The sequence below is a fragment of the Macrobrachium rosenbergii genome, unplaced genomic scaffold, assembly GCF_040412425.1.
Source record: "Macrobrachium rosenbergii isolate ZJJX-2024 unplaced genomic scaffold, ASM4041242v1 13895, whole genome shotgun sequence".
NCBI classification, from domain to species: domain Eukaryota; kingdom Metazoa; phylum Arthropoda; class Malacostraca; order Decapoda; family Palaemonidae; genus Macrobrachium; species Macrobrachium rosenbergii.
In genome coordinates this window covers 971,728-984,897 of record NW_027100721.1, presented here as the reverse complement: position 1 = coordinate 984,897, position 13,170 = coordinate 971,728, and positions in this window count along the sequence as shown.

Below are 13,170 nucleotides of genomic sequence, written 5' to 3'. Positions count from 1 at the left end.
CCCGCTCTCCTCTTTCTCATTCTACATTGTGCTCCTCCTAGCTTTCACAGAAAATTCATTCACTATTTTACTGAGAGGCAAGGGAACAGAGGTCAAACAGCAATATTTATAAATTATATATATATATATATATATATATATATATATATATATATATATATATATATATATATATATATATATATATATATATATATATATATATATATATATATATATATATATATATATATATGTCACATACACAATTGTTCTGTGCATTAGTATAATTACTAAATAGGACATACTACTATTCTTTGTAACTGGATGGTATCTAATGGAGTTTTTATTCAGAAAAAGTTTTTTATTGCAAGCTTTCTTGGACAAACAGTCCACATTATCAAGCTTGTAACTTTTCTGAATAAAAAATTCCATTAGATACCATCCATTTTGAATGAGGTCCTTTTAGTAAAATATATATATATATATATATATATATATATATATATATATATATATATATATATATATATATATATATATATATATATATATATATATATATATATATATATATATATATATATATATATATATATATATATATATATATATATATCAGGTAAACCAAACACTAACAGTAGTTTCAGAAGGAACAGAAATACAAATAATATAGATGCAGTCATATGCATGAAAAATCATTTACCGGCCGCTAAAATGTGCTAATTTCGTGTAAGTCTGGCGACTTTTCATTTTGTTTTGATCCAGCAGTCTTGCAGAATGTCTGACTGCTAAGCATTTTTCTTGATACCGCTTTGATAAGCAAAATTAAATGATTCTGCGGTGGTTCAGTTTCATACATATGATCAATGCAGGTTTGAAAAAAAATGTCTTTATTACAGCAGGACTTTAATACAGAGGTAATAATTTTATGGAAATCCTTTCTTTTTAAACTGATGTCTTGACGACAATTGTTACTTGTACTGCGTTGAAGTTTTCCTCCTCCTGTTACTCAACCTTTCAAACCTTCCTATTCTCAATTTCCTTTCCAGTGCCGAATGACCTCACAGGTCCAAGTGCTTGGCCTTTGGCCTAAACTCTATGTTCCTTCCTTAGGCTGTAGCTTTGTTTTCTGACGGATCATAGTCTGATTGCAACATTGCCATGTTGCAAGGAAATTGCGATATTTTGCAATTTCGTAGACATATTAATTATCCAGTCTGAAGGAAAAGTTGGTTTGTTCGACGAAAAAATCCTTAGTCTATATCTTTTCCATTCTTGCGAATTTCGCCTGGCTTGCAACATTGTCGTATTGCAAGGACATTGCAATATATAAGCATTTCTGTCGCATATTTATCAAGCATGAAGCAAAAGTTTCTTTGTCAAGAGAAAAAGTGCCAAGGCTGTAGCATTTCCACTTTGACGAATTTTCCCTTGTTGGAAACATTCCTTATTGCGAGGAAATTGCAATATATTCCAACTTTCCATGCATAAGAGAGCATTAGGCTACATTTTATTCAAAAAAGGATTCGTTGGTTTGCTCCCAGAAAACATCATGATAAGGTTGCTACTTTGCATTTTTTTATTGTCTGCAACATTGCTGTATTGCAAGGATACTGAAACATATTGCAAACTTCCATACATATTCGTCGTCAGAATAACAATCATTTGTATTTTATCCAGCTGAAGGAAAAGTCGTTGTGGCTCCGAATAATTGCCTAAAGCTAGAGCCTTGGTATTTTGATGAATTTTGCCGAAACTGCAACGTTGCAGTAATGCAAGAAAATTGCAATAGACTGCAATTTCAACTGCATTTGGGGCATAACAGACCGATTGCTTTCCCTTCTTTAGTCTGAAGCAAAAGGATTCGTTCCCCCCCAAAAAGCCTAACTGTCTTGCTATTTTGAGTGCTATGAGTTTGCTTGCAACCTTCCCATATTGCATGCAAATTGCAATATATTGTGATTTCTAATGCAATTTTGTTATTAGTGCCCCAGTAGACTGCTTCTTATTCAGTTCGAAGATTGACTATCTGGTTTTGAACTCCCAAAATCCAATGAACTACATTCTATCCAAATTCAAGTAAAATTTGTTTGGTTCTTTAAGAAAAAACATAAGGCTGTAGACCTGATATTTTCATTAGCTTAACTTTGTTTGCGACATTGCAGTATTGCAAACCTATTTTAATAAAAGTGAAAAAAGAAATCCTTGCTTTCAACGTTGCCCTGTTGCTGGCTAATTGCAAAACATTGTAATTTCGAAAACATTCATCATTAGAAGCCAAGAAACATCCAGTTAGAAGGGAAGATTGTTTTGCTGTTTTATACTGATTTTGCAATAATTGCAAATTACCTTATTACCCCTACTATCTTTTTTTTTTTTTTTTGCTCATTTTCAGTCTTCTGTCTAAACGAATGGTAATTGAGACATTTCCATTCATTATCTCAGAAAATTATATCAAATAATGAATGAAATCGGATTTCAGTTTCGTCCTCAGGTCTCTGTATACTCTAAGGCGACCACGTGGCCCCAATGCGGTCCTTTCTCCACCAAAAAATGTACAGCAATTTTGACTAAAAGCAAGTCGTGAACGCCATCTGTTGGCCACCTAAGAAAATCAGCGCGAGTGGACCACTGCGTTTTCACAGATGGATGAGGCAACTAGTTAGATAATTTTGATTCCCATCTTTTCCTCATAATTGAAAATGATGATTCCATAGGGATATCTAAATTCATTTTCAACTGGAAATGAGTATTCCATGCAAGGGAAAAATTACCCAAAATTCGTCATAAGGGAAGACGGTAAAAATCAACTTGCCTACAGTCCTCCCCCACAGCGAAAATGCCACCGCCCGTCATAGACGATATGAAGATCCAGGCAAACCAGTAAAATGAAATTCAACACCTCCGTATTTCGGACAAGAACACTGCAGCAGTTCTGAGCGTAGAATAATATCATTAATGTATATTTAAATATAAATCAGGTTTCTGACCTAGCTGGAGTTGACTTGAAACAATACACTATCTTTAATTCATCATCTTTAAAAGCATAATACAGACTGGCAGTTCCGACAAACCTGCATTCCTGTTTGTGGAAGTCAAAGTCGCAGGCCAAATATCTACGGGAACCAATATTGTAAACGAGAACAATATTGCCTCTTACTTGTGAATATTTTAGCGCTGTTCCGCGTTTTTCGTATTGTTACAGAGATCTTAGAGATGGCTATTCTGAAGGAAAAATTCCAGCCGAATTTAAACATGACATTTTTTTTTTTTTTTTTTTACATTTTTCGTGATTTTATGAAGCTCGTGAAATGTTACTAACGGAAAATAATTTGATGCAGTATAATATAACGCTAGGTTTTGTTTGATCTGAGCAGTACCTCCAAATGTGTGAAACTTTAACGAGAACTAACTGTAAAGGAGCCGTAAGGTCTACATTCAGAAGCCATTGAAAGTCAATAATGACAACCCTGAACAGTCTTAAACCAGAGGAACTGCGTTCAGTATATTTCGTCATGTGCTATTTATCGAACAGAAAATCTTAGTTATAGCAAATACCCGTGATTCAGCTCGAGAGAAATTTCACCATGATGCTATAATGACATGTTGCAGCCTCTTTTCATGTTGGTCATCCTGCATCTTCCACAAAGGCCAAGAGGCGATTGATTCTGTGTGTTACCAGAGGGAAGGTCCAGAGTTTCTTGGAATCTTTTAATTTCCTCCAAAATACTTCCTGTTTAACCTTCGGTTTCAGAGGTATCGGTATTATTTCATCGCACAGATTTTGTATTATATTTATGCGAAATTGATATTTTGTATGGTTACAAAATGAAATAGTTTCTGTAATGACCACAGAGAGAGAGAGAGAGAGAGAGAGAGAGAGAGAGAGAGAGAGAGAGAGAGAGCTGATTGCAGGTAGGAGTGTTTAACTACCACGTGCTTGGCCGAGGCAATACATCACTCAAAGGAGAAAAAAACCCAAGGTTTAAATCTAGGCAATTTAATTATCGTTGGGGGGGGGGGCACCGCTCCGCAGTCGAATGATCGGAGGTCTTCGCATCCACGAAGTGAGTTCAGTCGGTGTTCGTGGCCTCGTTGGCAGGAAATGACCTCCCTCAGGAAATCCCTCAGTAAGAAACCTCGAGTTTCCTGCGTGGAGGAAATCAGCTCAGAACAACTGACCTATCACAGACGGTGATGACCCCTGACATCATGTGACTTCATCACACCCTTCCTGCCAGCTTACCTCAGAGAGGAAGTGCCTCAATCCATATTTCCGTCCTTTCCTACCTAAGGAAGACGCCCCAGGCTTCTCATTCTATTGACAGGTTTATTATTCAGTATTTTAATCTCATATTGCCCATCGTCTCTACTTTTTATCTTATTTCATTTTTCTTTCAAAGGGCGGCTTTCTCAAGAAACTTTGCATGATTTTATTTACAATTGTTCTCATTTTTCTTGGTCTTACTTTTCCTCTGAACTCCTTGTTTTCCCTTTTCAATAAATTATCTGCTCGTCAGACCGAAGCTGCTCTCTCATCTATTACTTAGTCTTCCTTTTAGCCTTGAATTGCCTTCCCATTTCCATCTACTCTCCTTCTAACTTCATTTCTTTACCAGCTTTCCCTTCGGGTCTTTTACGCTATGACTGCACGACCGAAATGACCCAAGCTCCGATCTAACTACTTATTGACCTATTAACTGAAATGTGAAGGAGTTTCCCGTAGAGTTTCGAACAATTTCTCAATAACGTGGTTCTTCAGTCTCTTTTCGTCAAACACTCATTTTCTTTTTATTTATATGATTATTTTGCCTTTTGAGTTTTTCTTATGACTCCTCACACACACGGGGGCATGAGAGAGAAGTCAGAGGAAAAACTCGAAAGGCAAAACGATCACAGAAATAATAAAACCAACTCCACTGCATTCTCTACAGTGCAGTGTAGTGGATTGTCTGCTGAGGCGAAAAAGGTTTTTCTGCTCATGTTGACCTTTCTCATGCAAAGAGTTTTTCAAGAGTTAATTAAAATAATCTAAATGGAAGATTTCAGTCACTTGCTCGACAACTGCGTCACCTGTGCAATCATCATTCAAATATTCTGGAGACTTTGTGTAGCCTACTCTAGTTTGGTGCCAGTTGCTGTCAATTAGAAAACAATAGTTTGAGAAACTTTCAACGTCGCTCTTCTGTTCGGTGCTCCAGACAGTGGGTGTGGGTGGGCCCTGATGAAAGCCGGGAGCCCAAAAGAGTGCCCCCGTCAGTAGGTCTAGCAATGAGAAATAATAAATTGACGATTGTCAAGCCCTTCTTTTTTCTTACTGGTGTATTTATGTTCTCAAAAATAATAGTAGTATGATAAAAAGGTCAAGAACTGAAGTTCCGACCCTAGGGACGTAAAGTCCCGTCCCTAAGACACTCGAATCCAGGTCCCCCCGCTTTGAATAATTATATAGAGGCTATTGGTGGGAGTTTATCACCCTGAGAACACCGTCCGTCTACGGTTCCCATATATACTAGCAGATGAGTACCTGTCCTCTCCACCATCACTGGGGAGAAGAAGAAGAACCTGATTGTAAACAAGACGTTGTCAACAACGCTCTTGGTTTTAGGCTTTTTTTCGTGGAATTGGACTACTTCTGTTGATTTTCAATGGGACTGACGTATGTACAACATGACCTGAAGTGATTGTATAGTTGGTGTGTACTAAGATAGTGCTTTAATATTGCTGTAGCCTAGATCTAATAAAACATCAACTCTCCTACGCATCGGGTGCAGAAACTTATATGCCCTGAGGCTATGCCTCAGGCGCAGGCGCACAGGGAATACCGTTTTCTTTGATCATGGTGTTTTACTTGCCTCCATTAAGGAGAAAAGACTTCGCTGGACTGTGTTTTACATGTTATCCTGAATATAATATAGTATGCAGAGTTATTTTTGAGAAACTAAAGATCGAATATGATGACTTGATTGGATTCCAGCTTTTGTCAAATAATAAGGTAGTGATTAAGTTCGAGAATACTGTGGTATTTGATGAATTTATTGAAAAATTCGACGGTAAAACGTTAGATATCGGACAGGGACAAAGTGTAAAGATTCTGAACTTCAGTAGTTTATTCACTTATGTTTCAATTCGTCGTGCTCCATTTGACATGGACAATGATATGATTGAGAATGTGTTATCAAAATATGGAAAAGTGCATGAAATACGCAGTAACAAACATAGGCTTGGAAAAGAAGAAGGGCTGTTAAATGGGATCAGGACCGCTAAAATGGAAATCAAGAAGAACATCCCGTCATCTGTTACCGTTCTTGGATACACTCTCATTTTCTTATACAACGGCCAAAAGAGAACGTGCTATATATATATGTGGAAATGATGCCCACATAGCTGCTGCCGATTGTGATATAAATGCTGCAAGGATTAATGTGGATAATGAAGTGGAATTTCCTCCAATGACAGGGAAAAAGAATGTGGATAATAAAGGAGATAACAACGAAAAGGATAATGAGAACACTGACAACGATAAGGACAACACAGATCAAGGCAAAGGAAAAATTAACCAAGAAACGGTGAACGCCGGTAATGTGGAAGTTCAGCAACAACTCGAAGATAATACAAAGCTAAGCGAAACAAACATGGCTACAGATTGTTTGGATAACAATAAGGAAAATAGCAATGAGAATAAAACTGGAGAGAAGGACCGACTGGATGGTAAACCAAGTGACGAGGATGTAACAACACCTGGCCCAATAGGAATCTCCCTACAGAGTACTTCACCGTTTGAAATCTCCGATTCCTTGGATTATTTAGTCTTGAACTCTCCGAATAATACAAAGAAAAATATTTCATCTGAAGAAGGATTGATGGAAGTAGTTATGACAGCGGACATTCACAAGGAAATGGAAGAGGATATTCATGTGGAAGGGGAAGAGAGTCAAGCGACTGATTGTGAATCAATGGAAGACATTTTTACGGAAACGGATGGCGATGATAATCAACAGAACGAAACTAGAAGCCGATTGGAAGACAGCAGCAAGACATGGAATGTTAAAGTGCAGGATCCTGGGAAGATAACTCTTACCAAAGCTCCCGAAAAACGAAAAGAGGGAAGGAAGGGTAATGACAGGAAAAATTGGCATACCAAGAAAAAGCGTGTAAAAGAATGAGGTCATAGTCTTTCCTTGGTTTTTTTTTGTACACTTTAATTTTTCATACTTCATAATGGCATTGTCCATAGCTAGCTTGAATATAAATGATCTAAATGATATCAAGAAACAAATGAAAATTGTCAATATTGTTAAGTATTATAAAATTGATATTTTATTGTTACAGGAGCATAACGTTAAAGATATAAAAAGACTGGAGTATCTAACAGGTAACTTTGATATAGGTTTTAATCCTACTCATCTCTCTAAAGGAGGAACCATAATATGTACCACAAAGTACAAGAGAATTGACATAATGAGTAGAGAAATGGATTCTGAAGGGCAGATTTTAGGTATGAGAATACTGTATAATGATAGAGTGGTTAATGTTGTTAATGTTTATGCCCCTTCTGGTAGTGCAAGATGTAAAGAAAAGGAAGAATTTTTCAAAACAAAACTATTGTTTTATCTGAGGCATAATAATGAAAATCTTATCTTGGGAGGAGATTTCAATTGTATTGAATCACCGAAAGACTGTAGTAATGGGAATAATGCTTTGGTAAGTAAATCATTAAAAGACCTTGTTAGAGATTTAAGGCTAAAAGATGTATCTGGTGGCAGGGGTAGCATCCCTGGGTATTCCTATGTGAGAACTAACTATGGTTCAAGAATTGACAGGATTTACACAAAAAAGTGTGTGAATGAAATTCAACGAGTAAGCAATATCCTAATAAGTTTTTCAGATCATAATATGGTTATTTTAGAAATAAAACTTAGTAAAGTGAAAACAGGAAGGGTTTTGGAAACTTAATACTGAGCTTTTAAATGTGAATGGTATAGCAGAAGAATTTTTTTTCATTTTGGAATCAATTGAAATCTAAAAGCCTAACTTTAGTAACGTTGCTTTATGGTGGGAATGGGTTAAACAAGAATGTAAATTGTTTTTCTTGAAAGTTGGCAGGAGATTAGCTCAAGAAAGGTATGGTCTGTTGAATTTGTTACAGCACAAACTGCGACAACTGGACGAGGAGAGCTATGTAGCAAAAGTGAAATATAAAGAAATTGAGACTGTAAAGAAAAATATAAATAATATTCAAAATAAAATATGTGAAGGGATAAAGATAAGAGCAAAAATTGATGACCTTGTTAAAGGAGAAAAATTGTCTTCGTATTTATTAAATAGAGAAAAAAACAGTAAAGCCTCAAAACTTATAAGTAAGCTTAAAAGTGGAGATGGTCACACCGTGGAAAACACAGATGCTATAATCTTATATATAAAAGAATATTATGAAAAATTATATGAAAAATCGGTTGTGGATGAAAATATGCAAAATTACTTTCTTTCATTTTGTAATAATATACTTGATGATGATGATAAAGACATTTTGAAAGGTGATTTTACTGAACAAGAAGTTTATAATGCGATAAAGTTAATGAATAATAAAAAGTCACCTGGAGTAGATGGAATTCCAATTGAATTCTATAAAAAGTTTTGGAAAATAATTAAAAAAGATTTTTTAGAGGTTGTAAAATATATAAAAGAAAAGTGTGAATTAACAGATTCCAAATACAGTGGTATCATCAAATTAATACCAAAGAAGGGAGATTTGGAGGAAATAGATAACTGGAGACCAATTTCACTGGTTAATGTAGATTACAAGATAATAGCCAAAGTGTTAGCCAATAGGCTGAAATTTGTTATGACTAAAATTACATCAGTAGAACAGTACTGTGGAGTTCAGAATAAGTCAATTGTAAATTGTAACAGTACAATTAGAGATATAGTTTTTTATGCTTCACAAAATAATATGAAACTTGCTATAATAAACCTAGATTGGTCTAAGGCCTTCGATAGAGTAAATATTGAATTTATAATTAAAATATTAAAGAAATTTGGTTTTCCTAGTGAATTTATTTGTTGGTTAAGTATTTTATATAAAAGATGTAAGAGCTGTATTTGAGTAAATGGAATATTTAGCCCCTATTTCCAAATTAAAAGGTCTGTTCGTCAGGGATGTCCATTGTCTATGTTACTGTACGTAGTTTTTCAGGAGCCATTGTATCTAGTAATTAAGAATAATAAGAATATTGAAGGTCTGAAGCTTCCTAACGATAAAAATGTGTGCTTATAAGGGTATGCTGATGACTCCTCTATTATTGTGTCAACAGACAAGTCAATTTGTGAAGCAGGAAAGATAATAAAACACTTCGAATTAACAACTGGTTCTAAACTGATTAGGGAAAAATCTTCAATAATGGGTATTGGATTGTGGAAAGAAAGAAATGTTTGGCCTGTGAAATGGTTGAAGATTGTGGAATGTACTAAAATATTAGGAATATATTACCATAATAATTTTGAGACAATTCAGGAGAAAAATTGGACTGAAGTTATTAGGAAAATAGAAATATCAATAGGTATGTTGAGCAAGAGAAAATTATCCATTTTTCAAAAAACTGTTATAATCAACACTAAAATTTGTTCAAAAGTGTGGTACGTAGCCCATACGTTGCCACTAATGAAGAAGGAGACTCAAAAGATAAATTCATGTATCTTCAGATATTTGTGGAAAGGAATGTATCAGCCAGTCAGCAGAAACACTTTATGTTTGCCAAGAAATAGAGGAGGAGTAGGAATAATAAATGTACTTTATAAAGCCAAATCTATTTTAACTTCTACGGTCTTGAAAGACTTGAATAATGGCATAGCCTTGTGTATATATTATTGTAGAATTAGGTTAAGTTACTTAATAGACATTGTTTTATGCTAAGGAGGTTTCCTACAATACCCCCAAAATTCTATTCAGTAGTAATCGACGTTATTAGAGAAATATGTAATTGTAAGAAATTTCCTATTATGTACAGTAAAGATATTTATATGTACCTATGTAAGGATGTTAAGGCAAGGGTTGAGGATAACTATCCTCTTCTCGATTGGGCAAGTATCTGGAAAAATATAAATCATCACTTTATTGGAGTAAGTGAAAGAGAATTCATGTACAAATATATCCATGAATCTTTACCAACGAATGACAGACTGTTTATGCTTAAGATAAAAGAGAGTAATAATTGTAATAGATGTGATAATATAGAGTACACATTGCATATATTCTATTTTTGCAAGTTTATAAAACCAACAGCAAGATTTTTCCAGAAAATGTTGAGTGATATATGTAATATAGGGGGTGTGAATATGCTTAAGATCTTAATGTTAAATTTCTCAAGTAAGAATGAAAAAATATATAACACGTATATTATGTTAACGACAGGGTACTTATATTTCATTTGGATAGGAAGACAGTCAAATTTTCATATAAATGAAATATATCAGCATATAAAAAGTAAATTTAGTTATGATAGGTATTTGATGAAAATTCTCCTTAAAGAAAAAATTAATTTATATTTTACAGATAAGTACCTCACCTGTGCATTTTAAAGTTTATGAAAAATAGATAGGAATTGTTTTGATGTGCATGATTTATTTTCATGTTTTATTTTGTAAATTTTTTGTACATAAATTACATATATAACATATGTATTTGTTTGTAAAATGTACTTGATATGATTTTTAAATAAAAGATAAAAAAAAACCATCACTGTCAGGTTTCGTTCTAATTAAATCACGTCCTTTTCCTTTTGCCTTTTATTATTATTTATTATTATTATTATTATTATTATTATTATTATTATTATTATTATTATTATTACTGAACGTAATAGCGGTTTCAACGTCATTCAGTTTGAATAGAGTCTTATCTGTGCGTCTTTTAATCTTAATGTCATCAGCGTGTTACAGCTACATTCAGTTTCCTGGGGCCATAGAAGATAATATTCCCTTGAAGTGCCTTGATTTCATCTGAGAGTTCCATAGCTGAATAATGAATTGGGACACAAGGTGCTCCTCCTCCTCCTCCTCCTCCTCCTCCTCCTCCTCCTCCTCCTCAGGTGTTTAAAGCAGACCGGTGGGTTACAGTTAGCGGTTGGACTGACGTGCTGAAATCTCTCTCTCTCTCTCTCTCTCTCTCTCTCTCTGTATACGACAACTGGGAAACCTAACCTGACCTCACACACACACCGCCCCACGGCAACTTCCGCCGCCGACGCTCCCATAAACAATCACCTGGATTCTCTCGGTGTACAGCACTGCCCCACAATATCAAACATTAATGTATCATATTCTTTTTATTTCCCAGTTCATATTCCACATCGCCTACAGCTTTTACATCGTTATAATATTATATCTTTCCACATATTTTCACAAAATAGAAGGGTCCGAAGGTGAAGTCAAGGAAACTATCTTATGACAAGACAAGACGAGTCTCATTGTCATATGCGGTACAGCAATCATTGTCAGGGAACATGACCCCGCCTCTCTCTCTCTCTCTCTCTCTCTCTCTCTCTCTCGCCCTCAGTTCACATCAGCCGTCGGTGAAAGAGCGTCACTTCAGATGAAGCCTCCTCCTGAGCCTTCAGCAAAGCTAAAACATCAACTCCCAGTTGTTCTTTTCCGCCAGGTCAACCGTCAGATCACTCATTTTGTACTGGAAGACTATATTCTTTTTTTTTTATTTTGAAGGCAGTTTTGTCAGTGTTATAAGTGCTTGCAAGCGACATCCACACTCGCTCCCACATATCCACAACCTCTCATATGAAACCTATCCACATCGACCACTTCCACTCTTAAACCACATAGCCATAAGCCACCACATCACACACTCACCCACATACCCACATCTATCCTCCACCCACATGTTCTTAACAACCACATCCATGGCCTCGCCCACATATCCATATGCTCTCATATGTGACATATCCACATCCATCACATCCTCACCTACATATTCACATCCACCTCTCAACCACATATCCATACCCATCACATCCACAGCCTCACCTACATATCCACACTCTCTCATATGTGGCATATCCACATCCACATTCTTACCCACATTTCTATGCCCACTGATCCACATCCTCACCCACATATCCACACTCTCCTATGTGACATATCCACATCCACCACATCAACATCCTCACCCACATACCCACACCTCGTATATACTGTATATGTCATGTCCATACCTGCCGCATCTGGGACTCGCCTCCTCTCTCTCTCTCTCTCTCTCTCTCTCTCTCTCTCTCTCTCTCTCTCTCTCTCTCTCTCTCTCCGTATTTGTTATATATCCTTCAATGAAGGCAAGGGTGCCATGCACACACAGATACACACATGCAGAGAGAGAGAGAGATGACATGACGTATCACTGTTGTTCACAATGACATTCTGAGACGCCTCACAAACACACCTCGCTATCACTCCTCCACCCAGATGTTCACAGAAAACCGCCTGGATAATTTGAAAATCATTGTGAGACGAACAATGTCCAGTCTGATCACCCGACTGAGAAACAGCAGCAATTCGCTCATACTCGTACAAAGCATCCTGAGCAGTGAGGCAAGAAGAGGTAAATTGTGGGAAAGATGGAATAATGAGGCGTCTGTTCCTTAAATGACTTATTCTCTATTTTTGCAATTGTGAAGTGTCATCTCCAGAATCTGTCATTATTATTATTATTATTATTATTATTATTATTATTATTATTATTATTATTATTATTATTATTATTATTATTATTATTATTATTGAAAGAGAAACCCACAAGATTCTTGTGTATAACTTGTTTACTGGTAAATATGTACATATTACTTTGATCTCGAGCACTTTCAGGTCCTAACTGTGACCCTTTTTCAAGAGATGAGGTAGTCAGGCTGGTTCAAGGCCCAGCAATCTTTCTTTCATTTTTGAAAGAAATTAAATATAAATTTGTGTATACCTTTGACAACACCGTAAAAAACAAAGTATGTAAAAATAAATTGGAAGGAGAAGATAGTTATGTAGATGATGTAGGGGGAGTATACATAATTAATTGCAACAATTGTGGAGACAAATATGTGGGTGAAACAGGTAGGGGAATAAGGACTAGAATCCAAGAACACAGGAGGGCTGTACAACTCAACTCACAGGGGAGTGCTATAGCTAGGCATTGTT